We start from the raw sequence: 27,944 nt of genomic DNA on the forward strand, positions 1-27,944 counted from the left end.
ACCCCAAACTGAACTACTGTATAAATCAGCTGCAGCACCAGGGAAATCTACACCCCCATGGAGAAGCATAAATCCACCTGACAGACCCTGAGTGTAATTTCCACCATTCACTGCTGTGCTGCTCTAAACACACACAGATTTATTACACACTGTGCATTCAAGATAAAAAACAAAGCAAGAAGAAGGAGAAGTGCAGATTGTGTGGAGTCCTACAGCGTGTTTGCAGCAATGATGTAAGAATATGAATCCATTATGAGATGAGAATTCAAACTTTCTGACCTTAGAGAGCTGTATTTGACAGATTGCTGTTTAGATAATGTAAAAGACTGAATGTCCCTTCACTTCTGCAGTTTTATTCTGAGAAGACAGAGGTCCTGTTCATTGGTCCTCAACACTTTTTGAAACCTGAGTGTTGTTTTTGATTGCAACATCCTCAACTGAGGAAGATCTATATATAATTCTATCACTCAGAAATGCAGAGAGAATTATGCAAGCTTTTTTATTATTTTACCTGTATGCCTTCGCTGTAATGCCTGTTTGCTTTTCTTAAAGGGGCACTCCCAGGATTTTACACATCTCAGTATTGCTTTACTCAGACAGTGGATTACTACTGGAGGATTACTACTGAAAACTGTCGCACAGGAGATGCTTTGTCAAGTCTTAGAGAATAACACTGATGATGTCATCAGCCTGATCTCAGATTGTGCTCAAGACCCTTAATTCATGATAGAAAGCTGGTACAAAGTTTGAAAGACTAAAAGAGGGTTTAATGAAAAGATGTTATTAAGTTGCATTATGGGGAGTGTAGGATCCAGTGCTTTTGAATGTTGACCCACAAGGACTAAAATTCTCACAAGTCCCATATCTTTATGAAGATGCAGTACTAAGTAGTGTGAAAATTGTGGCATAGGCCTTTGACAATTTTACACAAAACTCAGCAGCCATATTTCTAACCAGAACAAAGCATATTTCACACATCAGCCCAGGCCTGGGTTCATTGCACTGGCTGTGCCTGCAAGGCCTTGTATGTGGTGCTGGAGTATATAACTGCTGTTCGTCCTAAGAGATGTCTCAAATCAGCCAATTTAGGTCTTTTAACTATTCAAGAGACTACAGGCTAGCAGCTCTCTGAGGCTGTGCTCAGGCACAGTGCTGCTTTGACCTAAATGCTAATTTTAGCATGCCTATGTGCTGATAATGGCAATGCTAACATGCTGATGCTAACCAGGTATATTGTTCACCATCTTAGCTTTTGTGTTAATCCATCTAGCAGACAGGGGGTTTCAGAGGGGTGGCGATATTTCACTAGAAAAGTGTGAACTTTGACCTTTGTCCAAATCATGGGATCACTAAAGTTAGAACAACTAATCCTCTGAGGACCATGAATGTCTACAGCACTATAAAAAGCCCAATGTGCTTCTTCCATAAAATGTGCATCATAAATAAACTGTTATCACGATTATTATGAATTAACAGTAATCTGGTTTGAAGAAAGATGTCACAAAGTGGCAGAGGGACAAAGGAAGAAATATGGTTATTCATTGTTTTACTCTTGAAATTGTTTTTAAATCTGAGATTAGATCTATGTGCTACTGTATGTGACAGTCGGGAACAACATCCTATACTTTTCATTGACCTATGATACTTATTTATCTACACATTACTGTTGAGAAAGGGTTCATAAGATCTTTATATATAATGCAAACTGGATTCTTTAATTAAATCAATAAATAATTCATATCAGTGTAATATGTTTTCATCCAAATCCAAGTTAGATTTCCAAATTAGATTTATCCTCATAAGACCAGATGGCTCTGAGCAAAAACACAGACTTCTGTAGAGTTTAGAGCTGCACAACAGCATGTTAGTTTCACAGTTTAAATGAAGTGAGGCAACAGATTTTCAAGGATTTTTAAGGCCACCAACAACCCATCACTTAAAAGTTCCATTATAGTCAGTAAAATCTCTTTTAGCAGTTTTTAAATGTAACAATAGTATTTTGTAACAAAAAGATGGATGTTTCTTTACAGATTACCTTTGTACGACAGAGAGCAGCAGAGAATTGATGGCATCTTGGGATTTGCTGTTTTAATTATTGATCACACTGACAGGATTAATTTGTGTCTTCTCATTGAAAATGCTAGTTCCCAAAAGACAAGTAAGATACTTTAATGCTCAAATCCTGAAGGCCACCCAAAGCACCACAGCATCAGTTAAACTGTGTGCAATGTCTTTACATGCAAATAACAATTGGAAATAGAAAGAGAAATTTGTTTTAAAGGATTAAAGGTGGAGGAAGTGACATGTTTTGTGTGGAAAAAAAAAAAAAAACAGTATTCCTATACAGCTCTGGTTCTGTAAAGTGACTCAGACTGAGTAACACAAAAATATTCCAGCCAATCAGCAATGGGGGGCATTTGTGGTTATGCACAGGACAAGGGAACAAGAGACGGTAAACCTGGCACATGCTAACAGCTAATGCTAATTTAAGGATTACCAGGGGAAAGAGATGGAGCAGTTTACCCTTTCGTCTGCTAGACCGTGCAGAGTTTTGAAAGAGATTGACTGGGACTACAGATGAGAGACGGGCGGCGAAGCGTAAAGCAAGTGCACGTGAGGAAGGGTTAGGCAGCGTATACTATACAACATAATCGCATTGTCAAGACGGAGAGATGGTTTGGTATAGTGGATAACATTAGCTGTATTGCTCTGCTATGTTTCATAAAGCCAATGGATCAGTATAGGTCAGTATAGTTTTGTCCTGTTTGCTAATGTTTGTTCTAGTTAACCCTGACTGTATTTAGCAAGCAGGTACTGGTGTCACATTTGTGTGTCCAGTAACATTAAATTACTTGCCTACAGACGTTCAACCCTACAGACTTCTGTCCTGCTTATTTTGTTGACGCCTGTGCTTACTGGGGGCATTTTGTGTTTCAATAAAAGCCACGCCAAGGTTTGCCTTTTAAATTGGATTGGTTTGCATTAGCAGTAGCTTAAATCAGCTCTGGTAGAGCTGAAGCAGATTGCTCATTGAGGATGGAGGCTTGTAATGGCTTATGATTACTAACAGTAACATTAAAGTGCATGCATCGTTTTGTATGAATCTTATGTGCGAGAGAGCGACAGACTGCAACACTAACAATGAAAAATACTATAGAGGTTTTGAACAAAGACTTTACAGATACACAATGATAAAGACATATTTCAGTCGGAATAAAAAGGCATTAAGTTTGGATAGCGACAAGTTGCATCTCCTCAAACTGTCGTTAAAAAACTTTTGTTTCATGATTATCAATCATGTATAAAAGGTCAGCAGACATTTGTCCGAGACCTTTATGTTTGACTGTCATGGCCTCTGCATCATTTTAAACAGATCAGACAACTGATTTGTTTTCCACTGGCGCAGTGGATTCTGCTGAGGGCCTTTGTTGTCGTTGCCAATATATTCTCTAGAGTCAACGATCAATAACCGCTAACATGGATGAAGATTGACCCTTGATTATCTAATTTGTCCAGATGTCCTCCGGGTTTACCCCTCAGATTGTCTGAAACCTCTCAGCATTTCAAACCCACTTAGCTAACCACACTTGAGAAGACACAGCGGCGAGATCAAAGTGCAACTTAGCAGCAGCTGGGTGACCTTCTCCTTCCAAACACTGCATTTATTACTATTACTCATTCTTATACTACATGGATAAACCACATACGGTTTGATTCACACATAGTTTGGCAAATGTATAGTGCGTGCTTGATAATACGAGTTTATTTATCTGGTAACCGTCCAATATGTTAAACTGGTTTTAAAGTGGAACCACATAGTCTCACTGCTTTCATGAGTCCACTGGCTTCTGGAGTCTGATCAGATAGAATATGAGACACTCTGCTCAGGTGCACTGTGTCTATTTATCCATCAGTGAGTCCCACCAGGGCTTCCTCAATCCCTCCCTAATCCCACAGCAGGAGATAGGCTAACATCTGTACAGACAGCTCACACAGCTGGATCTGAAAGGTCAGCATGGATGTAGGAATACTTTGAGGAAGACGACGTGGGACCAGGTGGTTGAAGAGCGGGAGTCCGGCTCGTACTGCAGGTTTGTAGAAAAACACTAACACTCGCAGGGTTGGGGGTTCAAATCTGGAGTTCTGGAGTTCACTGGCGCTCGATCATTGGTCTTTTTAACCATCCAACATTTTGTTCCAAAGAAAACTATCCCAAAACTACTGTCAGGGTTGTCATGATTGTCATTTCTTGTTGATGTTCTTTGATTCTAGAGGGGACACTGTGGGGCTGAACTTAGGGACAGCAGTGCTTTGAGCTAAATCCAACCTGGTCAACCATAGGTTGTTTGTCCTTACCCTCTTCTATGACCAATAGGAGCATCTCCTGAAATAGTTCCCCTGTGGCAGCAATCTTACGGGACCTTTGTCGTTATGGTTACAATAACACACACATGGTTAAGCTTATGGAACAATCATGGTTTAAGCAAAAAAACTACATGGTTAGGTTTAGGAAAAGGTGAAGGCCTGGGTTAAAATAAGTACTTTCTTAAGGTTACAGGCCTTCATCATCATGGTTAGCTACAATAACAATAAGTTAAGGTTATGGCCATGGATAAAACAAACAAGGATGGCTAATGCTTTTAAATGAAAAACAGAGAGTGGTCTTCCATGTCACAGTCATGTTTTGTGTATCCATCCATCCACTCCAACCTGCTCCTAATGTGGACTTGACATACATGCTTGATACTACATGACTTCCAACTCTGCTCATGGTGCTCGTGGTCATAATTACTACAGCCCTCAGAGGTCACCAATCATCAATAAAGTATAGCTATGGGTCATAATTAGCTGCTGGTACAGACGATCTATGGGGTTGTTTTTTGCAGGAGGGACAATACAAATACTAATTCTAACATGCAGAGATGAAGCAGGTATAATGTTTAACATGTTTACCATTATTCTAGTATGTTGGCATGCTAACGCTGGCTAATTTGCACTAAACACAAAGTACAGCTGAAGCTGATGGGAAAATCATTAGTTTTAAGTACTGGATAAATAAAAATTTCGACCTGACGGTGGTGCTAGAGGGAGGCATCACCAAAGGTGTTCCAATTAATCAAATTCAAATTTCACGACATTCCATCCAATAGTTGCCAAGACTTCACAGTCAGTGGTCAAACATCAACCTTGTTCTGGTGCAAAATCTTGTGCAAATTAATATAGCAGAGAATTGAGATATTTTACAGAATAAGTGAAAGTTTGACTTGCAGGTGAAGGCTGCACGTAAGAAATGTCAGGGCATCACCAATGTCAGTAGAAGCCATCCTCCGACAACAAAATCTCAAGGCACTTAATTCAATAGTTGCTGAGGGAAAAGGTTTATCTTCTGAGCAAATTTGTCAAAAATGTCATAAGTTTTACTCTAGCTTAAATGTCTGCTTTGTACCAACAATATCTTGCCATGACAATGGTGGATCACACCTTTTTAATCAATGTGTTTTAGCAACAACATTTACCAACTGCACCAAAAAAAAGAACACCTCTCTGATGAGCTGCGTTGTGAGCTATTCTTAAATCATATGTAGACTGAATGAAAGAGTGTTTAAATGCTAATAAAATATCTACAATCAAGCCAAGGTGTAGCTGATCATAAAAGAAGCCAATAAAAATGGCCTACTCATGTCTTACTCCTTCATTTAAACAGCTACACATAAGGAGCAGTGGCTGAACAGATTGTGTTTACAGTACTGCAGTAAAAACCTGTGACATTTCCATCTCAGTCAATATGTTCTGCTGTTCTCTGTCTGTGGTCTCTTTAACACAGCAGTGATCCGGCTCACAGCATATCCACTTCAGGAGAGCATTTCCATTTGCTCACTGTCTGGTGCTTCTTCGCTGCCACACAGGAAGTGATGGCTTTTAAACATCTCATGGTCTTTCTGCAACACGTCCGTGTGTCACAGCCGAACAGATAAAGAAGAATGAGCGCCACCTACAGAAACTCAACCTACGCAAAAGCAAATGGAGACTGAAAACACAAAGATGCACTAACAAGTCACACTTTAACACACAATCTTCAAATTCCTGTCCTGGTGGAAATAAACTCTTTCAAGTAAAGGGCCTTAATTCTATTACACCCAGCCACATGAAACTTGATCAAATACAAATCAGAACAGAACGCAGTGGAATTCCAACCAATGTGGAGAGACACAACTGAGCATTGTGCTGCAACCTGCTGGTCTCATGACTCCAATGGTCCTTATGTCTTCAGTTTAACCAGGTTACATTTAACAGCTGCAGACTGGTACACAACAAACTGCTGAGATAGTTGTAAGGTGAAGAGTTTAAACCAAGAAGGTTTTTTTTTCCCATATGCTGATTCTATCATTTTTCAGCATACCCACACATTACAGCTGTTATACCATGATAAACAGAGAGAGAGAGAGAGAGCAAGAGATTTCCACCACAGGGAAATAGCCAACAAGACACCAAATTTCCAAATGTTAACCCTAGAGGACAAACTAGCAGCTCTCCTGGGTGAAGAAACAGCAGCTCCCTGTCTTAAATGGACTGCATCAGTATATCAGCATCATGTATATGCATACAGTACCAGTCAAAAGTTTGGAGACTTTCCCATTCTGGTACTGTAGCCTATGTAATATGTAATATTCAAACCATCTATAAACTGCTTTGGCAACAACATATTTTGGTTCATGCCAATTAAGCTATTTGAAATGAGAATTGACTGTGCTTCAATTCCAACTGCTGAACTTGTTCTTCCTTCCTACTTCATCCTCTAACAAATCTGTGGCTTCATAAACAACCAAATCCAGAGGGATTATCAAATTAATAAGAGTTTAATCTCGGAGCTTTGTAAATCTGGGTATTTTGCCAACCTGGACCCGGATCCATAATGGAACTGGCTTTTGAAACCATAGGCAAAACATTCATTCAGTGAATGCAGCGACAGGAACTGCCTCCTTCTGAACACCTCCAAGACAAGAGATGATCATTGACTGTTAGAGGTCAAGGCCCAGCCTTCAGCCGGTCAGATACAAACACAAGGAGACTGGACAAGCTTGCACAAAAGGCTGGGTCTGTGCTTGGCAGGAGTCTGGACTCACTCAGGACTGTTGTGAAGAGATCCATTCAATGTAAGATGGAGGCCATCTTGGACAATACCAACCATCCTCTCCACAGCATTCTGGCAGGACAGAGAAGCAGCTACAGCTGCAGCAAACGTCTCATCTCACTGCGCTGCAGAACAGAGAGGTTCAGGAGATCCTTTGTTCCCACTGCCATCCATCTATCCATCTATCTATCTATCTATCTATCTACTAACATTAGAGACAGCATGTGTGTGTAACTAATACTGTTAATGATAGCAAATGGGAAACTAACAAGGTAATGACAGCAGAGATGTGGCTAGTAGATATAATGGTAGAACAGGTGTAATTATGTCACTGGCAGCACAGATAACTTATAACTATAACAGCACAGGTGTAACTAGAAATATCAATGACAGGACAGGTGTAACTACAAACCATAGTATAGCAATGGCCCCTACTCAATTGAACTGGTCTTAGTGAGCCAGTATGCAACATACCAGGGGGCTGGAACTGGTCCATCTTAAGAGACTGTTGCCATCATCGACAATATTAGAGATGAGTCAAAATGTCTTCATCTATCATCTGTTCTACTCTGTTTCTACTTTCCTCTGCTTCTTTCTGACCTACACACACACACACAGTATTCGTCTCATATTTCACTCTACTCTTCTGTCTCCAGCTCAGCTCCTCTCTCCCTCTCCTTCAATCTACTTTGCTTCATTGCTCGTTGAGTTGGAGGTCATGTGATCAGTCAGCTGACTGAATTTGCGGTCCTGTCGTTCGCACCCCCCCCCCCCAGGACACGAGTGAAACACACAGCATCATTATCAGCTGCAGCACCCGCTCTGCTCTCTGGTGTCCACTGGGTCCTAAAGCAAAATGATGCGACCTCGCTGCTCCGGCACGTACACTTTCAATGTGCTTATCGTCACCACACATCGTCACTACACAACAAAGTTGTTTGTGGGTTGTGAATCAGTTTGTCCCATTCCCTTTTTACATTTCATGGAGAAGCAGAGGACTGAAGTGAAGTCTGCGTACCCAGTTGAACTATTCAGTGTTGTCTTCAAAATCTAATTATTACCACAATTTAATTCAAAGTTATCATCATCTGGTCTTCTGCTTCTCAATCCAATTAAGAGTTTCTTTTTCTGATCCTATTTTAGGTTCAAAAATCTCATGATCTCTGCTGTTCATGCGTTCATGTCAACTCTATTTTGAGGCGTGTCGTGTTGCGTTGTTACATAGGAAAGGTGATTATAAATCTATGCTATTTATTCTGCTGTTTTATTATAGATTTGTCAAGCAAATGAGTAGAAAATCTACCGCAGTACCACATGGACTCTGTGCCTAAGGCAGAGAAACTGATCTAATTTCTCCACATGAGCAATACTGTCTCGCTGCAGGAGGAGTTTCAGTCTCAAATCTCCGAAACCTCAGTTTTGGTCAAATTTACACTTCTGCTCTTGATGAAATTGTCTTTATATACGTTCCATGATGACACTAATACTGATAGATTGTGTCTCTTATTGTTTCAGCTAATCATTGAAGCCATACGGTGTTCACACTGAGTCAAATCAATTCAAGATTAACAATTTGAAAAAGTCTGGCAGAGTTTCTATGAATGAAACTAATACATCTGTTTGTGTCAGCGATCGGTTTTCAGACAGTCAAGATTTGACTTTGGAGTTAATCTCTTTACTTCCAATCAATGCCTGGTGTCAGAGAGGAAATTGGAAATCTTTTAACCTTTGACCCCTGTCACAGTAACTGCTTCACCAGCCATTCATTTGTCCCAGAGGACAACTCTTACAACCCAGGTGTGTTCAGAAATAGAAGAGTGAGTGTGTGTCAAAATATAAGATCTGCAGCTGTCTGTAGAAAAACACACCTTTTCGCACAGTTATAATAACTAAGGAACTAATATCAATCAACTAATAACTGATAATAAATCCTGTGATAAACAAGAGAAAAAAAAAACCCTTAAAAATGACCTATTGGCAAATCCAAAGATAGATAATGACAGAAATTAACTCCGTTTTTAAAGTAAAATATTTTAGTCACTATAGTTTCAGTTGGATTTCAGTTTCAGCATTAAGTTTTCAGTAGTAATTGCATTTCACAAGAAGGTACTCAATTGCTACTATGAGATTCTAATTATTATGGTGATTATTTGCTTCCATGAAATATAATCAGTGACGCAGATGTGAATCTGAAGATGCTGATGTCCTGCCTCTGGCCTCATTTTACTATAATATACAGCACTTACTACCCACAGGAAATGGTTTACACGCCACATCATCAAGTACACACAGGATTTAACCACCAACACATGGGGTCACAGTCTGAATACTGACAATGTACACAGGCTTATAACCTTCTTGTACTCTATGTCAGCGTAGAGTGGAGGTTTTTAAGCATAGTGGGATGTACTATAATAGTATAATATTCTATTACACAATGCCTTTATCATGTGCGCACACAAAAACACACACACACACTCACACACACACACACACGCATCACTGTCCTCCCCTCCTAATAGACAGAAGGGAGTCTTACAATTCGTCACATGGCTGACTCGTTAAACTCAGACACAAAGAAGAAAGGGTGGTGTAAGTGAAACAAATGGCTTCTCCCCAATCATATGAATTTATCAACTGTAACTTACAAAAAAATAAAGCTGACACTGCTACTGCTGCACTCTGTCCATCTCATCCTTTACTGATGCATAACTTTTTCAACCCTTTTCTAAATGTGATTGAGAAAATAGGCCTAGATTTGATCAAATAAACCAAAGTTGGTCTTTTCTAAGGTAGTTCTAAAAATGAATGAGGGTTGGTGTTATAATTAAGTAGCATTTTTATAGCGTAAGTACTGAGAACATAACTAAATATGTTTGTTTTTTTTAAAGCTGCAGAATCAAGAAAATTGTTTGTGGTAGTTTATGTAGCTATGAAAGGTGAGTGTACCTGCAGAATCTAATTTAAGAAAAAAAGCACCTCAGTTTCTGCTGACATTTTCCTTTAATGCCTCAAAGTTTGGCTGAAAGCGAGATACTCGTCTTTGCCACGGGGGGTTTACACACTAGAAACAAACACACTCATGTGATTTTCATCTTTCAAAATGGTGTCTGTGTTTTCACCATTATGCAGATATGCCAAAGTCAAATATTTACCTTAGTTTCTGCTGTGTTATAAATCATAAAAGAGGAAATGCCTCTGAGATATGACCAGCAGGAACAGACACTTTATGTCACATCCACTGAGCCCTGCAGCTAATTACAGTTTTCTAACTTCTTACAAGCTTTAAATGACACTGTTCCCCCCTCTTAAGTCAAACTAGTTTGAAGATAATACTGTTTAAACAAAGCTGGTGGTTTTAGTTTTTTCTTCCACAGAGTTCAAAAGGCTCCTGTCACAGTGTCAGACTTTAAAGTCCAGTTCACAAGTCACATTAGAAAAGAGTTCAGAGCAATGAAATATTGTCCCCTGGAGGCTAATTAAACGCAAAAACATTGAAGAGACGCAACCTGACTGGAGGACGAATCCAGCTGTAAATGTTCAATGTAATAGTTTTTTTAATCAACACATGGTTTGGCATCTCTACACTCGTCAGAGTTTGACAGTAAATGAACATGTCTGGTAAAATGGGCTTTTAGGAAGTTAAAAGGATTCCCTAACAAAAAAAACAAAACATTCCTGAAGGATGTGGGTGATGTTACTTTATATTTTTCTTATTGTGAACAGATACAATGAAAAGACCAAAACTAACATGTGTTGACGCCTCTGCCCTTTTTTTTATTTCATTTAAATTTTTTTTTAATCTTTTAAAATGGCTCACAAATATTTTATTAAATATTAAATATTATAAATATTAAATATATAATATAATCTTAAAGACTCCAACCAATTCCTAAAACAGCTGGACACTGTAGGCTAACGTTACTGAAACAGGAGTAGATGGTTCATTTGATGGGGACTACTTTCAGTGGCACCTTTGAAGAAGCCCCATAGGCAGATATGTGTTCACACATGATTGGCCGTTTTGTTTCGTTTTTTTGTTTCTTACCTATCTTATTCAAATTCAAATTCAAGTTACCTGTGAGATATTTTATGATGACCTACCAGCCGAAGCGTGTCGGTCACATAAAGTTCTTCTGTTTACTACAAGTGTTTCTGGAGTTTTGACCTCTGTGGCGGATTAATACACATTAGGTGTGCTAGAGTATATTTATGGCAGCAGAGCAATGTATGATTGACTCTAAATAAACAGAGGCTGTGTTTATGGTAATGAAGGAACATGTCATCCACCCAACAGTGTGTCTCAAAACTGGTCTATGAGGTTAAACGAGCTTTGGCTATACACCAATACATGTTAGCAGAATATGTCTGTTCATCATTGGATTTGATGTTTTCATAAGATTTGTCAACAGTAAAAAATGTGAAGGCTGCAGTCAAATTGTATGAATTTTGATGTGAAATAAAATATATATATATCTGCAGGAATCCAGTATTTAGCTGTGGTCACACAAGACAGTGGCTCAGCAAAGTTAATCCATTTGTCCGTGGAAAATATTTGGGTCCTCATTATGTCACCAAGCCTCTCTAACCACAGAGCTACTTGTTGGAATACAGTAGCTGGTGAGCTAACTGCTAACATGTTAGCCAGCCAGATTTACCAGCTATGCTCAACTGAATGTAGCTAAAGCCTGCTCAAAGTAGCTACATGACTCTAGATGACGTCATACGTTCGTTTACATATTCGTGACGTCATAATGACACTGCTGTTTTTACATACATACACGTTTTAAGATGAAAGTTAAAAAATGAAGTAAAATTAAATGCAACTGACTGAGGTTTTATTATTCTTCAAGCTGCTATTATAACATCAATGTCACCGGGACAACCAATGGGGATCAGTGATTGGTCGTTAGCTACACACAGTCACAGCACAGTCACAGCTCATTCTGTGCCCGTCGGCAAGATGAGGCACGGGGGTGCAATGCCAGTCCATGACACATAGCATCCCATTATGCACCATCTCACCTCCCAAAATTACTTTTCAAGTAAATAGAAAAAAGAAATAAAAAGAAATGAATGACACAGATGAACAATTAGTGTATCTACTGCAACATGTGAAATCCATTTGGTGTAATGAGGAAATTTTTCACTAACAGCAGAACTTTAAATCCTGTTTCTGGCCACTGTGCCATCTCCAAATCTGTTTATAGAAAACACAGGTTTATGCTGATCGAATATTTGCCGTCAAAGCTGCAACTTTGCATCAGTCTCCATCAAAGTCTCAAAGAAACCAGACCAGTGCAAATTACTTTTCTTCTCTTTTCGGTTTCACTGCATTTAAAAACTCTTATTCCTGATGTCTTTACTTATATTTATATCTATATATTTTTGCCTGACTTTTCTTTCTCTACAGAGAAACTGCTTCTACAATATTATTAAATGTGCTTTTGTCAGAGAACCCAGTGTGTTAAAGGTGTTGTCGTTTTCTCTGCCAGAGGATCAAGCTCACTTATTTCTTTTTTAAGAAAAGCCTGACCAAACTAATCTATTTATTAAACTTTCTTGAATGTGCCTGGTATTAATACAGTAACGCAGAATGAATTATTCAACTGATGTGAGTCTTTCCTCATCAAAACACTAAGATGATCAAAGTCAGCTCTCTAATAAAACCGTAAGGCTCTCACTCTCCTTCAGAGCATCACCACTATCATGAGACTGAGCATGAGAGAAAATCTGTGGCCGGCTTCCGTCCCCGCTGGTCCGCTGCTCCGCTGCTCAGAGTCCAGACATCGAGCCGCCTGGATGATGCAGCTCAGTGCAACAACACACCAGCAGTTATCAACTTGTAGAAAAGGGTGTGATCACATTCCACAGCCACAGCATCACAGATCGCATTTCCCTGCTAAAAACTCTTCTCCTCTCATCTTTTTGTCTACATATCTGTACACAAACCCTCCCCCTGCAGCCTGCAGAAGTCAGCAAACAGCTCCCTGATCTACTGGACAAACTGGCTGAACACCCTGCTGAGTCTGTGAGCTCCTTACCTCTCAGCGGCTCCTCTGCTGATTCAACAGTGTGAGATCCTGAGGGAGATATGAGGCGTCCCGAGCAGCTGACCAGCAGCCCTGCATCTACACCCACCGACTGTCTGTCTGACTGACTGACTAACTGACTGACTGACTGACTGACTGACTGACTGACTGACTGACTGTCTGAGTGGGAAGCTGGATCACTGGATGAGTGGATGACTGACTACCATTCAGCTGGAGGCAGCAGAGCAGAAAGTCACTCCCCTCACAGACCAGCTGACTGGCTGCAGGGGTGGATGGGTGACTCTGACTTGCTGTTGTTGTCTTGGTGGTTAAATTGCTAACTGCATTCCCGCCTGAATAACTGACTGAAAAACTGACTGAGTAAAACTTAGAAGTGGCCAACTGATTGGCTCACTAACTAACTAACTGGAAGACTGACTAAACCAATAGCACACTAGATGATTAACTGACTAAATGATTAACTAACCACCATCTTAAAAAATAAAATTGACCAACTGATTAAACTTATTAAATAGCTGACTGGTTAAATGACTAACTGGCCAACGAACTGCCAGACTGACTAACTGACTCATTAACCAACTAAGTGACTGACCAACCATTGAACCAACAAGAAGACTCTTCACCAACTAACTGACTAACTGACTGACTACCCAAATTAATATCTGAATGAATGAATAATGACTAACTAACTAACCGACTGACTAAATAACAAAATAACCAGTCAACTAAAAACTTTACTGAAGTTTTACTAAATGACTGGCTAACTGATTAACTGACAAACTACCTAACTAAGTGGTTTGACCAACTACCTGACTGACTGATTAGTTCACTGTCTGTCTAACTAGCTGACTGGTTACCTCCTGAAGTTCAGGTGCAGTTTTGTGGTTTCTCTCGTTCTGCTTTTCCCTCTTCCTTCATTCCTCTTCTGCTGCTTTCTGCATCTCTCTCTCTCTCTCTCTCTCTCTCTCTCTCTGTGTAATGAGAGGGTGGGGCCAAACTACAGTAAGCCAGCTCTGGACACACACACACACACACACACACACACATACACACACACACACACACACACGTAACAGTTTCCTCCACCAATATGACCCGGGGCTGATCTGCTCTGTATTCACTAACTGATAAGGGTGTGTGTGTGTGAGTGTGCGTGCGTGGAAACATAAAAACAGGAAGTAGGTAAGAATTGACAGCGGACAGCCACAGGTAAACTCTTGAATAAAGGGAAATACATTCTGTATTTTATCTGTCAGCTTCATGCTACTTAACTAAGAGTGGCTTCAGAATGGACTAAACTAAAGCAAATATTAGTATTATTGATAGATGTTTGTTCAGTGGGTGGGGCTGCTGGTTCTTCTGACTGTAGTATAGTATTTCAAATTAAGTTGATTTTAATGAGAGACTCAATATTTCTCATCACAGAAGTCTCTTGGATGATCGTACTGTTATATATAATAGATTTCTTAGTAAGTAGAGTAAGTATCGAGAACAGACGACAAGCTAAGTCATCTACCACTGTCAGCGTGTCAGTGTAAGAGAACTGCCTCCTTGCTTTTTGATGATAGCTGCAGTTATGTTCAAACATGGTCTTATTTTCCCAGTTATTTTCATCATGTCCTTTCTGAACAAAATCTCACAAATTACTCCACAGTAAAAAAAAAAAAGGAGAGGAGGAATCAGAGAGGAGAAGGAGGAGAGGAGTCACCTTTTTATCTAGTGATAAAATGAGCAAGAGACGCTAATGAAAAAGAAAAAAAAAAAAAAAATCCCATTTCTTTGGTTCCAGTTATCACAGCCTATGAAAATATTACTACTTCCAGAGCAGTTCTGCCCAGCGTTTTATTCATTTCAAACAGAAACAAATATTTTAGCACTGAACTTCTGTCAGTCTGCTCCAAGCAACATCGTAGCATCAGTGTGTCTTCAGCGAGCCGTCAGCCATCACTGCTTCATTCAAACTTCAATCATCCAAAGTGACGATTACACGAGGAGACACCGGAGAAGCAGAAGGAGGAAAGGCTAAAAACCATCTGATACCACTCACTCTTCTTCCCTTTCTTCTCCTCCCTTTGCACAATAAGACAAACATCATACATAAGACACACATAAAGATTCCTGAAGGTCTTTAAAGAGATATTTTTTTTTTAAAAATTGGTCGCTTAAGTTAAACACCTGTGGTTTGTTTTTTTTTGGTCTGGAGCACTGGAGTGATATATTGCTGTCTTTTAGTCCTAGCCCATTGCAGATTCATATTAACAAACCAAGATGGCTGACATTACTGTCCAGTTTTGATGATGTCATTCTGCATTATATATGTGGTTTTAGATTGTTTCATGGCTAGCCATAGCGGTAGCTGGTAAACTATTGTAGCTGGCTAACTGGTAACATGCTAGCCCGTCAGAAACATGCTAGTGCTAATCAGACAAAATAGCTCTGTGTTTTCTCTGAACTGTGCTGTTTACTCCCCCTGGCATTTTTTGTCTCAGGATAAGTAACTATTAAATCATTTGTGAAGTTATTGAAGGGTGAGAAAAAAGCTTCTCAAGCTAGTAAGATCATTAGCTGTCCGTTGTCAAGCTCGGTTGCTAAACAGGATAAAATTTCATTCAACATAAACATTCAAAAGGCATTTTGAGACTCATAACTGTCTGCAGACCTTTCTTCTTTTATGGAGCAACTTCTGAAGCGACAGTAGGTTAAACAAAATTGGATTATGCAACACAGCTAATAAGCTACAATGACTTCCTGCATTTTGATACGCTGCTGTGTAATTTTCTTAGGCTTCCGTGTGGAGAAACTCCTTGCCACGGGGGAAATCCACTCATTCATGTGCTATTACTCATGGGTTACTACGGTTACCAAATGATCTTGCGTAATTATAAGACATTGCTTCCTTGTGAGTTCCAATGCACAGCAGGTGGATTGTGGAGATTGTATATAGCTTTTCAACTCATTCAAGCCTCTCTGTGAAAAACAATCAGCAGCCTCAGATTTTACTTCCTGTCAGAGATACTATTAGGAAGGTGTGTTTGCGTGTCCGAAGAGCAGATCGAGGCTACTACTGACTAACCTATAGCTTATGGAAAAAAACATGAAATTAATGAATTATCTATTTAAATATAATATCTTCTTTTATTACAAAACTGTACATGTTGTCTTTAATCATTTTAATTCAATTTGGGCCTTTTCTGATCATTCCAACATTTGTGACCGGAGAGAAGTGGCTGAAAAGAAAACATCTCCTATATGTCCTTCTCTCAGCTGGTTAGCAGTGTCCATGTGTCCAGATGCTGAAGCATCATGCAGCTCATGTTGGTGACCTTTAGGCGACGTTAAAGGCCACCTAACCACAACATAGACAGTTACCATGACAAAACAAGATCTATCGCCATCTCTGCAAGGAAACACTGACAGCAGGAGACAATTTTCTGTTACATCAGAATTTATTCATCTCAGCCAACCTCTCTGTGCGCTCTATTCTATTCTTTAAGATGATACCAGGCCAGATGAGAGCGTCAGGAACAGAGAAATTCTCCTGCTATCATCACAAAGCAAGAATCTTTTATCCATTTTATATATTTTCTATCTGTTAAAGGTTACACTTACACAAGGCCATCCTGCTCTGCTGTGAACTTCTGTTCGTTTCTGATTTTCTTAGATAAATCCATATCCTCTCTAGCTTGTGATCCAAATCTAGTAAGAATGCATATCTACTGCTATTATGGTAAAGAAACAAAAGGCCATACTTGCCACAAATGTTGCACATTTCACATCATTAAAATACTTCAGATCACTTTCAAAAGCAAGAGATGTCAGATTGTTTTCTCTCTCATGAGCAGCATGTGGATATGTGATTAATTGCACAAAAGTTTAGGTGATTATTGGTTAGTCAATTGACAAAAATACTTGTTTTTTTATAATTGTCATTTTTCTGGAAAACAAAACTGCTGCACAATCTCTGTGTGCATCTCTCAAATGTGGGAATTTTCTGCTTTGATTGTAAACTGAATAACTTTGGGTTTTTTGGTCTGTTGGTTGAATAAGAAGACCTTTGAAGACATCGCCTTTGGCTCTCTGAACTTGTGATGAACACTTTTCCCTATCTGTTCAGACATTAAATCAATATAATTGACAAATTAATTGATAATGATGATAATCACCAGTTGCAGCCCTTGGATCCAGTTTTGGGTTGAATGAATTAAGATCCTGGTATTAGATTTTCCAGGAAAAATACCTGCCGGAATCTCTTAATTTTAGCATGTGTTTTAGGAAGACTCTCCAAACCTTGTTAACTCCAAGCTATTTTCCAGACATTATAATAGTAATTTAGCTGGATCAATGTTGGAGCTGCAGGCTTTAGCTGGCAGCTGACGCAGACCAGCTGAGTGGTTAAATATTGTTGAGAATCACTGATTCAGTCTGGGTTGCCAACTCTCACTCTTTTGGCGTGAGACATCTGCTGTCAGGCTCTGGTTCACGCTGCCAAAACAAATCTCACACCAACTAAGAGGAACCCACACAGAGATTTCTTAATGATTCCAAGACCGATACTTGAAAATTACAGAGAGCACAAAAGCCACAATTTAACTTGAATTTTGCCTCTTTTGCTTTGGTCTACAGGTTCATATCTATTGCTGATTAAAATCAACTTTAAAATACAACTTTTAACGCAACTATGTCACTAATAATGTCATTCACAGATCACTGAACGTAAATCCAGGGTTTTGCACAAACGTCCGTACTGATGTTCGGTGTTTTGCACACGACTGTGTATATGTAGGTCTAGAGGTGGGTGATCTGGCCAAAAGATCATATCACAATCTCTTTAGTTGAACTCATGATCACTAGTTGTATGCATTTGGTCACCTGGACACAAAGCCTGTCACTTCTGCTCAAAGGCCCAACTCACAAATGTCTGCATCCTGTTTCTGCTCTGATTTTATTCTGAAAGTCCTGACAAGAAGTTGTGATTTAAATCTGTCACTTTGACGCTGTTCTTTGTCCTCAGTGCTGTCTTCTGTTTACAAATTGTGTCACAGCCATTCACACTTTTTGCTTAGTTCATACGGAGTTTTCGTTTGGACGGCGCTGTTATTTATTTATGAGGTGCTGTATATAAGTTTTTGATTTGAAAGTTCAGTCGCTGCTGACCAGCTAGCTCCGGCTCGTCCCACCTCATGTTTCCCAGTCTGCAGGCAGGTGGACTGTAACTCCACCATCTTGGACTGCAGCTGGTGATGGTGGTTCTCGTTCTGCTCGGGTGGAGAACTGGTACATGTGGCGGTATGGCAAGCTCACCAAGCATGCAGAGCAGAACTAGGACTGTCATCACTAGCTACAGTCAGCGGGCTAGCTGTTTAACATTTAACGATGGGCTTGTTAGCAGCAACTGAACTTTTAAAATTAAATATCTACACATAGCACCTTTTAATGATGTGATCTGTACAAATCATCTGAAAAGTAGCTCGTACGGCAAAGTAAGATTGTCTACAATATAGGATCATCAGATCACCCACCCCTATGGACATACATGACCTGTAATTGATTGGCATTAACGTTTTGTGTTTTTTTTAACACCAGACAAATAAGCCGCTACAATGTTTATACAGTGAACATTTTCCTAAATATAGCAGCTGTTCTTAGGGTGAACCCTGAGCTTCACCACAGTTGTCAGGACAGCACAAGCAAATTACATTAACAATGAATAAGTACGACTATGCAACACACTCACTGAAAAACGCAAGAAATCTCTCACTCCACCACACATACTGCACAACCCCTGTGGCCGACAGCAAGTTATCTGTAGGTGGTGTGTAGTCTGACTGCCACAGGAATAAATGACTGTTAGTGATTTAGCCCACACCAAGGAACCCTAACTCTTCTTCCATCAGCTGGGATTCAGTCAGGTCTGACTTTATTTTCTTGTTCAGTCTAAGTACAGGCTGTTCTCAGATCAGCTGTAATTAAAAAAAAAAAGATCTACACAGACTGAGATGGAAACTGTAGTTTGGCAGTTTTGAGCCACATCCCGTGGTCTCCAGTTTCTTAGTTATCAAAGAGATGGTTTTGTTTATCACATGAGCAGGGAACAGAACAGAGACGACACTCCCTATTTACATATGATCACCTGTTATCATGAAATTGCATACTTAGGACAGATGAAAATAAACAAAAGCCACCTCCATGACAACTGACCAAACTCCAGCCACAGAAGACAGGGCTGAAAGCTTCGGACATTGTGTTGAGAAATCATCAATTTAAAACTGATAATAAAAAATAATGGTTAATCGCGCCCCTTTTTAAAATGAATCATTGGCAGATCATGATTTGGAGAATGACGACTACTTCATGCTGAGGTAGCTGAAAGCAGAAGGTTTACAAGGCACTCAGAAGTGATCGTATTGTTGTGGGGGTTGGGGGGCAACATGGCGGCATCAGCAGGAGAGTGAATTCACTCCGTGTCATGTATAGTTCAGACTCCTCATTCTGTTCCACATGATCTGTTTAATAGGGAAATGCAGTGAGGGCAGGCAGAGATGTGAAAGGCCACTGGACCAAACAATGGAATTACTGTGACAACACAACCACCCACATGACGTGTTTGAACAATACACATGGTTTTTCTTTCATCTTATGTCCTTATCCGTATTAAATATGCATGTCTCCGTGTGTTTTCTTCCATTAAATTAGCATCAACAGCGGCGCCAAACTCTGACCCCAGCAGCAGCAGAGATGATGGGAAACATTTACAATCCTTCATCTCCCCATTGGCTGAATGTGAAAAGGGCAACTGGCTCCAAACCAATCTACGACATCGACATGAAGCATAAACACGCTCCAAGAAGAAGACAGCAACAACTGCCAGTGAACCTGAGAGAGGCGCACAAGAGCAATTAATTCTCTTAATATATTGGATGGGTCTCGCTGGTACAGAGGAAAAGATACACAACGGACATGGAGATGGAAATCAGCTCACAGCGAGTAATGCTCACAACAAAGACACATAGCATCGGTAGGTAGCTAGCATCGGTTCAACAGGGTCAACTGGTGAGAGGACAGTAAGTGCTGCTTGTGTGTGTGTGTGTGTGTGTGTGTGAGAGAGTGTGTGAGAGAGACAAAGCATGCAACCACATTCCATAACTGATAGTACAAACCTAACAGGCTGACACAGGACACACACAAATCACTGGTGTCCAACGTAAAACACTGCAACCTGCAGTAGAAACATTCCCCTCTGGTCCTCATCTGCCTGATCAAATTTACCTCACACTTTTCTGTCAGAGATGAAGCAAAATATAAATATTTCTCACATATAAGGACTCCCTGCTGTTGCTGACTGACAACTAAGGGCCGCCATTGCTGGGAGACACGCTGTCAACTTCAATGATACACTACTGACTGGAGAGTGTCATAGCCCCGCCCCACCAACTCTGATACAAGATGAGCATTTGCCTCCCCTTTTCAACAAGCCCACATATCGTTGTGTGTGTGTGTGTGTGTGTGTGTGTGTCTGTCAGTGATTTAAGCTGTCTTTCTCTTTATAATATTCAACATTTCAGAGAAGTTTGTATTCCAGTCAATAAGTGGACGCTAGTTAGCCTATCTTGCTAACAATAGCACTGATCTGCTGAGTCACAGCAAAAAATAAAGAATGTTTACATTTCTTTTTTAATATAATTACAATTTTGATTAAATAAATACAAGTCAACGCAGGCACCAAGGATACATACTGTGTCGTTTCTTAGTGAAAAGTAATTTTAACTTCAGTTCACCTATAAGAAAATTTAACAAACTAATTTTGGGAAATGTGTTTATTTGCTTTCTTGTCAAGAGTTAGATTCTCATCTGTCCACTGAACAAGAAGCTGGAGCCAGTACAAATGACCAATCATCAGCTCCTCATCTCTGCTTAATGCTAGAGGCTACATTAGCCCCTGCTAGCAGAACACGCCTTAATCTCTAAACAAGCTGTCACTGATCGGTTATGCATTGTGGGTAATATAGGCACCAGGTTGCGTCAAGGAAGAAGAATGAATGGAACAAAAAAAAAGGCGATATCTCTCATTCTTCTGCGTCCATTGTGAGTCAACGTTATATTATCGCAATGTTAAATTAGTGGAGCACCGTTTAAACTAATCAACCTGTCATATCTCATTTGTTTGCTTTGTACTGTACTCACTGTTTCTTCTTGATTCAACTAAACTCACTTCAGACTCAGAAGCAGCGGTCAGGTCTTAGCTGAGCTGAAGGTGGAAAACTATCACTCAGTCACACAGTGTCTATTACTGCCCTGTTAAAAACACTGCAGGAATGTCCTTTCCCATTTCATTTAAAACTGTTTACCCAGGGTCTGGCACTCAGCAGAACACAACCAAGTCATTGTCTGAACAGCTTGTAAACTGTCACCAGTTCAAATCCCAGCTGCTCCTTACAAACAGCAGAAAAAGTAGAGATTATTCTTTTTTCTTCAGGTGTTTTTAAAAACTCAAACTTTAGAAATCAGCAAATCCTCCAACAACACAGAACACAGATAACAGTAGCCATGGTATAGTAAGGTGCAAAGAGTTGATCAGTGGGGTGAATGTGTTTCAAGCTGAACACTCTATTTCCAGAATTTGATTTTGAATTTGAATATGGGAATTTAGATACAGAAAACCTAACCACTGACCAAATGGATTTATTGTGACTATGAGCATGAAGGAGGACCACTGAGTTCTTTATAGGAGCAAAGTCAACTCTGTGATGAACAGGAGTCAGAGTGAATCCATATGATCACATTTTTTTTGTCTTAATCAAGATACAATACGGGCAAATACATTTTAGCTGAGGCTTTCACTCAGCCAGTAAAAAGAGGCCTCACGTTAAACTACTGCTGATGACGACCACATGGTGATGAACGTGTTACTCGAGCTGACTGGGATGGACAGGATTTTTTTTTTTTTTTTTTTTTTTTTTTAATATTACTGAGATGATGGAGGGATGCTTATATTAAAATCTGGGTTGGTATCAGTTATAACTCATGCTATAAGTCATGCTAGCAGCACGACTCTGAGGTTGGCAATGTTACTATTTGTCAGTTCATCTCTTTAGTCCAGACTGAAAACAGCTGGATGGACCACCATGAAACTTCGTTCATGGTGTCCTGAGAATGAACTGTAATGACTTTGGTGACCCCCTGACCTTTGAGGCTGCTAATTATAAACCTCTTGACCCAGCACTAGGATCTCAGCCTTTCTTTTGTAGGACAATTTTTGACATCCAGAGATGTCCTTCCTCTTGGTCATTGAATTGTATGTTTTTCTTTTATCCCAGATTACAGCAGTTCTGGAGTGATTATTCTACGACTTTGACAAAGGTTCTGGGGATCAGTATCAAGATGAGCCCTTTTATAGTGATATTTGGGGTCTCTGTTGACTCTTCACATTTTAATTCCTCACAGTTAGACATATTAGCCTTTACCTCTCTTTTAGCAAGACGACGTATTTCACATTAACATACATGACATTTTGTCATGTATTTTCATAGAATACTTCAGCCCTATACAAACTTTGCCCCCTGACTGACCCCCCCCACCCCTGCCACTACAGCCTACACTCCCTCCCTGCCCCAGTTTCTTTCTCATATTCATTTATTTCTTTATTTTTTCTTATAATTTTCTTTTTCTTTTCTCTTCTTTCTCCTTTACTCTGTAGGTTCTTTATATAATTTTCCTGTTTTCACTTTTTATTTATTTATATTACTTATTACAATTAATGTTCACAAGTGTATGTATTTGAATGTTGTATCTTCTGCATAATTGATATATTTATTCATACATTATAATTTATTATTTGTGTTATTTTCTATACAGAGACTGTGTTTGTATATGCTTCACCTCAAGGCCTTCTTTGAGGGACTGGGGGATGTTCCTGCTAAAAAGAAAACAAAAAAAGAAGAGGGAAACACTTGTAATCATATATTTCTATATGTGTTGTTGTACCCCGAAGGAAGTTTTAAGACAAAATGTTTTTTATCCCCATAAGCTGAGTCTAGTTTAAGTACGAAAAGATAAAATTCATGTTGCAATCTTGGGTTACGTCACGTCTGAACCGAGACATCCTGCGTGAGGCCAACATGCTGAGTCCGAACACATCAGCCGCTCACACACTGAGGAGAACAGGTACTAATTGTTGAGACAAAATGTGACTCAGGGAGGAGCTCACATTGTTGTTTCCTGCCGGCACAATGGAGACCACTGTGGCTCCGCTGCCGATCACCATGTCTTAATGTCACGCTCTTAACAGGCTGCGGTGATGTCCACGAGTCAGCAGAAACGGCAGTCGCTGATGTAACGACCGCCTCCTGTTTTCTTTTAGATTAACACCGCAGCTCCAGTGGCAAGCAAATCAGTTTAATGGAGGTGAATGACGGCATTTGTATGAATTGATGCCCGTCTGTGAGGATAATGTCTGCTTCAAATGGTGTGTTTATCTGACTTTTAATGAACTCCAATTGTTCACATTAGCTGTGTGTTTGAGGATTTTCTTTCCAGAGCGAGACAACGGCCACTTGAAGGAAACGAAGGAAGGAAATATCTGTATCCTGTTATCCTTCATATTCCTGGTGATTTGAAGAGGTGAAAGTAAAAAGCGGCTTCCTGTCAGTCAGTCTCATTTTCCAGGATCATTTAAAAGGGCTGTCACAGTCTTAAAAAGTCAATTTTGAACAAATTAAAACTAACATGTAGCCCATATAGCCAGTCCCTCCAGGATTTCGCAGGCTTTTTTTTGGGATCGCTGCGGGCTAAAACACTTGCTAAAACATAATGTTTAGGTTTTTCTTGTTCTTTATAATTCTATTTTGAAAATCCTACTAACATGAACATTCAGATTCACATTTATATTTCGTACATTTTTCATTGGTGTCTGAGTATTTATTACGTAATGGTGATGAACACTGATAGGAGGGGCCCCTTCCCAATTTTTGCCTTGGGCTCCACCGGACCCTAGAATCACCACTGCTTAAGGGTGTCGGCCTTTTACCAGTCTCTGGTGCGGGTGCTGAGGATGAGTGTGGTGAAAAGTCAGCAGTCAGACGAGGTTGTACAGTTGATGTTGCTCCACTCGTTCCTGGTTGCAGTTAGCAGGTTTGTTCGCCTCATCGTAGAGAAAGGCAGTTGCTTTTTTACAGAGTGGAAAAAATATTTTATAGTAATTTTACCATCTACGGTTAAGAACCCAAAATATTTCCACACTTTATCTGATCAGCACGGCCTTGCTCACTAGTGTCCTCTATTTTGATTTATTGACTTAGTTTACTGTTACGTCAATGATACATCAAGCTGATAGTGAATACGAAGAGCGCCCTCTGGTAGCCACAAGGCAAACTGCTTCTAATGATCTGTTGTGCTCAGAGACCGTAAATGTTGAATTCAAACAGCTTGAATATTATTTCTTTCTCACGTTTGGACAAATAAGTGACAGCCCAAGTCACTTCAAGCAAAAGCTTGAGCTGTACATGTCAGACTGACTGAGATCCACGGTGCCCACAGGATGAATCCTAATGTCACTGGCGATCCTTTGACGTTTCATCTAGCTCCGTCACCAGGTCAAATCTTCAGTTTGTGCTTTGGTTTATCTGTCTGTTTGCTTCTCAGTCACATTCATTCGAGTCACAGAGCTGCTAGTGAGGCCGTGGGCTACTATCCATCCACTACCTGCTTCTTCTTCTACTGTAAATTCATGAGTGTTTCATATGTTTACATGTTTTTACATTTATAATATTTTGGGGGTTTTGGATTGTTGGTTGAATGACACGTTACTTTGTGCTCTAGGAAATTGTGATGAACATTTTTCGCGGTTTCCAAGTATCTTTTTAGTCTTTTTAGACCAAACAACTTATCGACTAATCGAGAAAATAACTGGCAGATAAATTGATAATGAAAATAGTCATTAATGCTGCATTCCCATCCTTAGATCACATGGAGAGAGGAGAGAGGAGAGAGGAGAGAGGAGAGAGGAGAGGAGAGAGGAGAGAGGAGAGGAGATAGGCTCAGGCAGGACTTGGCAGTTAGTTTATTTCTCATCAGTATGAATGAGACACAGTTTTACACACTTCACAAGCTCCATCTGAAGAGCAGCAGATTGGTAAAAGAGAAGATGAGGGTGTGACTCCAACACACACAGCCATATTTTTTTGGTGCTTGAGGTTTTTGACTCCCATTCACATGCGCCGCCTGAGGCACAGTTATTGATCCTCACCCTCTGCAGGTCGTATTCTGCGTGGTCCCAGAGGACTCGAACATCCCTGCTGACCAAGCTGCAGCTGCGGCCTTCTCTACACTCCTGATTCTACTCAAATTGGAAAAAGACTGCACCGCCATCTAATCAACACCATGAACGATCTGATGCCACACGCCAAACTCAAGCAGCTAAAGCCAACAACTGCTCCAACCTGAACAACTGTATAGGTCGTACCTACCGCCGTCGCCATGGTTACTATAATAACGGTCCTGGCTAGGTTAGATTAAGGAAAAGTTCGAGATCTGGGTTAAAATGAGTATGCCTACTTCCTCAACATTACACGGTCTTTGTTGTCATGGTTGCAATATGAGCAGCTACTTCAAGATGGGAATGGAACGCCGCTCTCCTGAGTCATATTCATCCATCCACCACTGCCTCCTCCTGACGTGGCCTTTGTCCCTCTTTGTAGTGCGTCACCGCACTTTTCCCTTTGCTCCTGTCATAATTACTAAGACCACTAGATGTCGCCTAGCAACAAAACATAACAATGGGTCATAATAACCTGCTGCACAGACGACCTATGGGCTTGTTTCTTACAGGAGGACAGTCTTGCTAAAGCGTACTACTCCTGGATCAACCAGAACATTTAAAAAGATCTGGCGACCTTTTCTGCTACTTTTTTAGATTTGGACAAATCCCTACTAATGTGTTTTTTTTTTTTCTCTTGATATTATGTATTTATGCGTGGGACGAATGAAGGCTTTAGTTCATGCCTTCTGAAATAACCCACTACCCTCAAATAACTGACTTAATTTCCCAGTTAAGGCAGAGTTAGCCTCTAGCACAAAAGCAACTTGGTTAAAGTTAAAAAATGATGGTGGCCATGTTTAAATGAAACCAAAGTTGACTTGTTGAGAGGAAATGGGAAACAAAGAGCAGTGTCCTCGTGTCAAACCAATTCAACCACCTCCGACCTCCTCCCTGCTATGAACTCTGCTCTATAACATTGTCACCACCTCTCCTCCTGACAGACGAGAGTCATTTACACAGCTAGAAGTGCTTGTCAGGTACACGAGCATTTTCACAAAGAAGTGATGCTGTGGTTCGTCCTTGGAGAACGGTCTACTTCACTCATCAGCCCAAAAGAAAAACATGTGACCTGAGGAAAGAAACGCAGCAGGAAAAAGAACGAAGGTACGGAGGAAGAAGAGGCTAACGACAACGCTGCGCTTTAAAAATGGATGAGTCTCCAGCCTCCAGCAGATCGCCTGTGTGTGTGCGTTTGACAGTCAGAATGGAGTGTGAGCCGTCTTGCATCATGTGCTGCCATATGTGTGTGTGTGTGTGTGTGTGTGTGTGTGTGTGTGTGTGTGTGTGTGTGTGTCATTTAGTTATTTACCAGTGTTTTTTATTGTTTCTCATATTTCACACACTGCCTGCTGATGATATTTATGTGCGTGAGAGAGAAAGAGACGCCTCTGTTTGACTTATAATGAAGTCACGTCAGCTGAAGCTCAGCGTATGAGTCACGAGTGCCCGAACGAGGAGGAGGAGGAGAAAACAATGCGGTCAGGGAGGGGAAGAAAAGAGAAGTTAGAGGAGGGGACCAAGGAGGAGGAAGACGGCGAGAAGGAAAGAAAGGAGTTAGAGGAAGAGGAGGAGTAGGAAGGACCAGAGGAAGCATCAGGAGGTCAAGAGTGTGAGGAAGAGGCGAGGGTGCAGGAGGGAATAAGGAAAAAGAAAAGATAGAGCAAAAAGACCAGGGGAAGGAACAGGATGAGGAAATAAAAGGGAACAGGAGAAAGTGAACAGAATGATGAACAGAGAAAATAGAAGAGAGGAAGAATGGAAAGAAGTAAGAAAAGACAAAAGGAGGAAGAGGAGGACAAGAGAGAGGGAGAGGAAGGAGAGAAATTAAAACGACTTAAGGAGAAAAGAGAAAATGAAATTAAGCTGAGTCAAATAGCAGCTGTGCAGATTTTTAAATATGTGCTTTATGCTTTTCCAAGCAGTCTGACGTTTACTGCAGCAAACAAACACAACCAGACACACAGGACTGCAATATAGGCACTTTAAAGGTTCTTTTTTTTTTATTTATTTCAAGCTCTCACTGAAAACATCTCAAATAAGAAAAATTTACCTACCAGACATAAAGACATTCAGTCATCCAGGACTGTCTGATTACGCGCTGCACACACAATCACATAGATTGTTGTCTAATATGTTAAAAAAAACAGGTGATTTTTCCGACAGCACATATAAAAACTGATTTTTTTGAAATTGGATTTTAAAATTTGGTTTAGCTGAGTTCCGTAACACAAATGTGTCTGTTACTCGTGTTGAGGGCGACAGCAGCTGCCGCCATGCCGGGTAGAAAAAGCAGAACGGGGGTTAAAAGTGTGTAGCCTCAGTTTGTGCCTCTTAGCATTAGCCTGATGAACACCGGCGGGGAAGAGACGTCGAACACAAACGAGGTTTTCGTTTCCAGCTGCAGTAAACAGAACACATGGGCCGGCCAATAACTGTGCTGTGTTCA

The 27,944-nt window shown here is 40.3% G+C and overlaps 1 protein-coding gene across 3 annotated transcripts in view; it reads right to left on the reverse strand.

Moving 5' to 3' along the window:
- The window catches only part of LOC111221141 (ras-related protein Rab-27B-like), a 68,788-nt gene that overhangs the window by 21,479 nt on the left and 19,365 nt on the right, over nt 1–27,944 (reverse strand). The window contains exon 1 of one of the 3 annotated variants that reach the window (XM_022744482.1): nt 14,043–14,095. The exons of 1 other annotated variant lie outside the window; for it this stretch is intronic. The gene's annotated coding sequence lies outside the window, so the exon portion shown is untranslated. Of the gene's footprint in view, nt 1–13,176; nt 13,330–14,042; nt 14,096–27,944 lie in introns of those variants that run through there. One more of the 3 variants, XM_022744480.1, reaches the window with a different exon arrangement.

The sequence above is a fragment of the Seriola dumerili genome, unplaced genomic scaffold, assembly GCF_002260705.1.
Source record: "Seriola dumerili isolate Sdu_G_001 unplaced genomic scaffold, Sdu_1.0 BDQW01000081.1, whole genome shotgun sequence".
NCBI classification, from domain to species: Eukaryota; Metazoa; Chordata; class Actinopteri; order Carangiformes; family Carangidae; genus Seriola; species Seriola dumerili.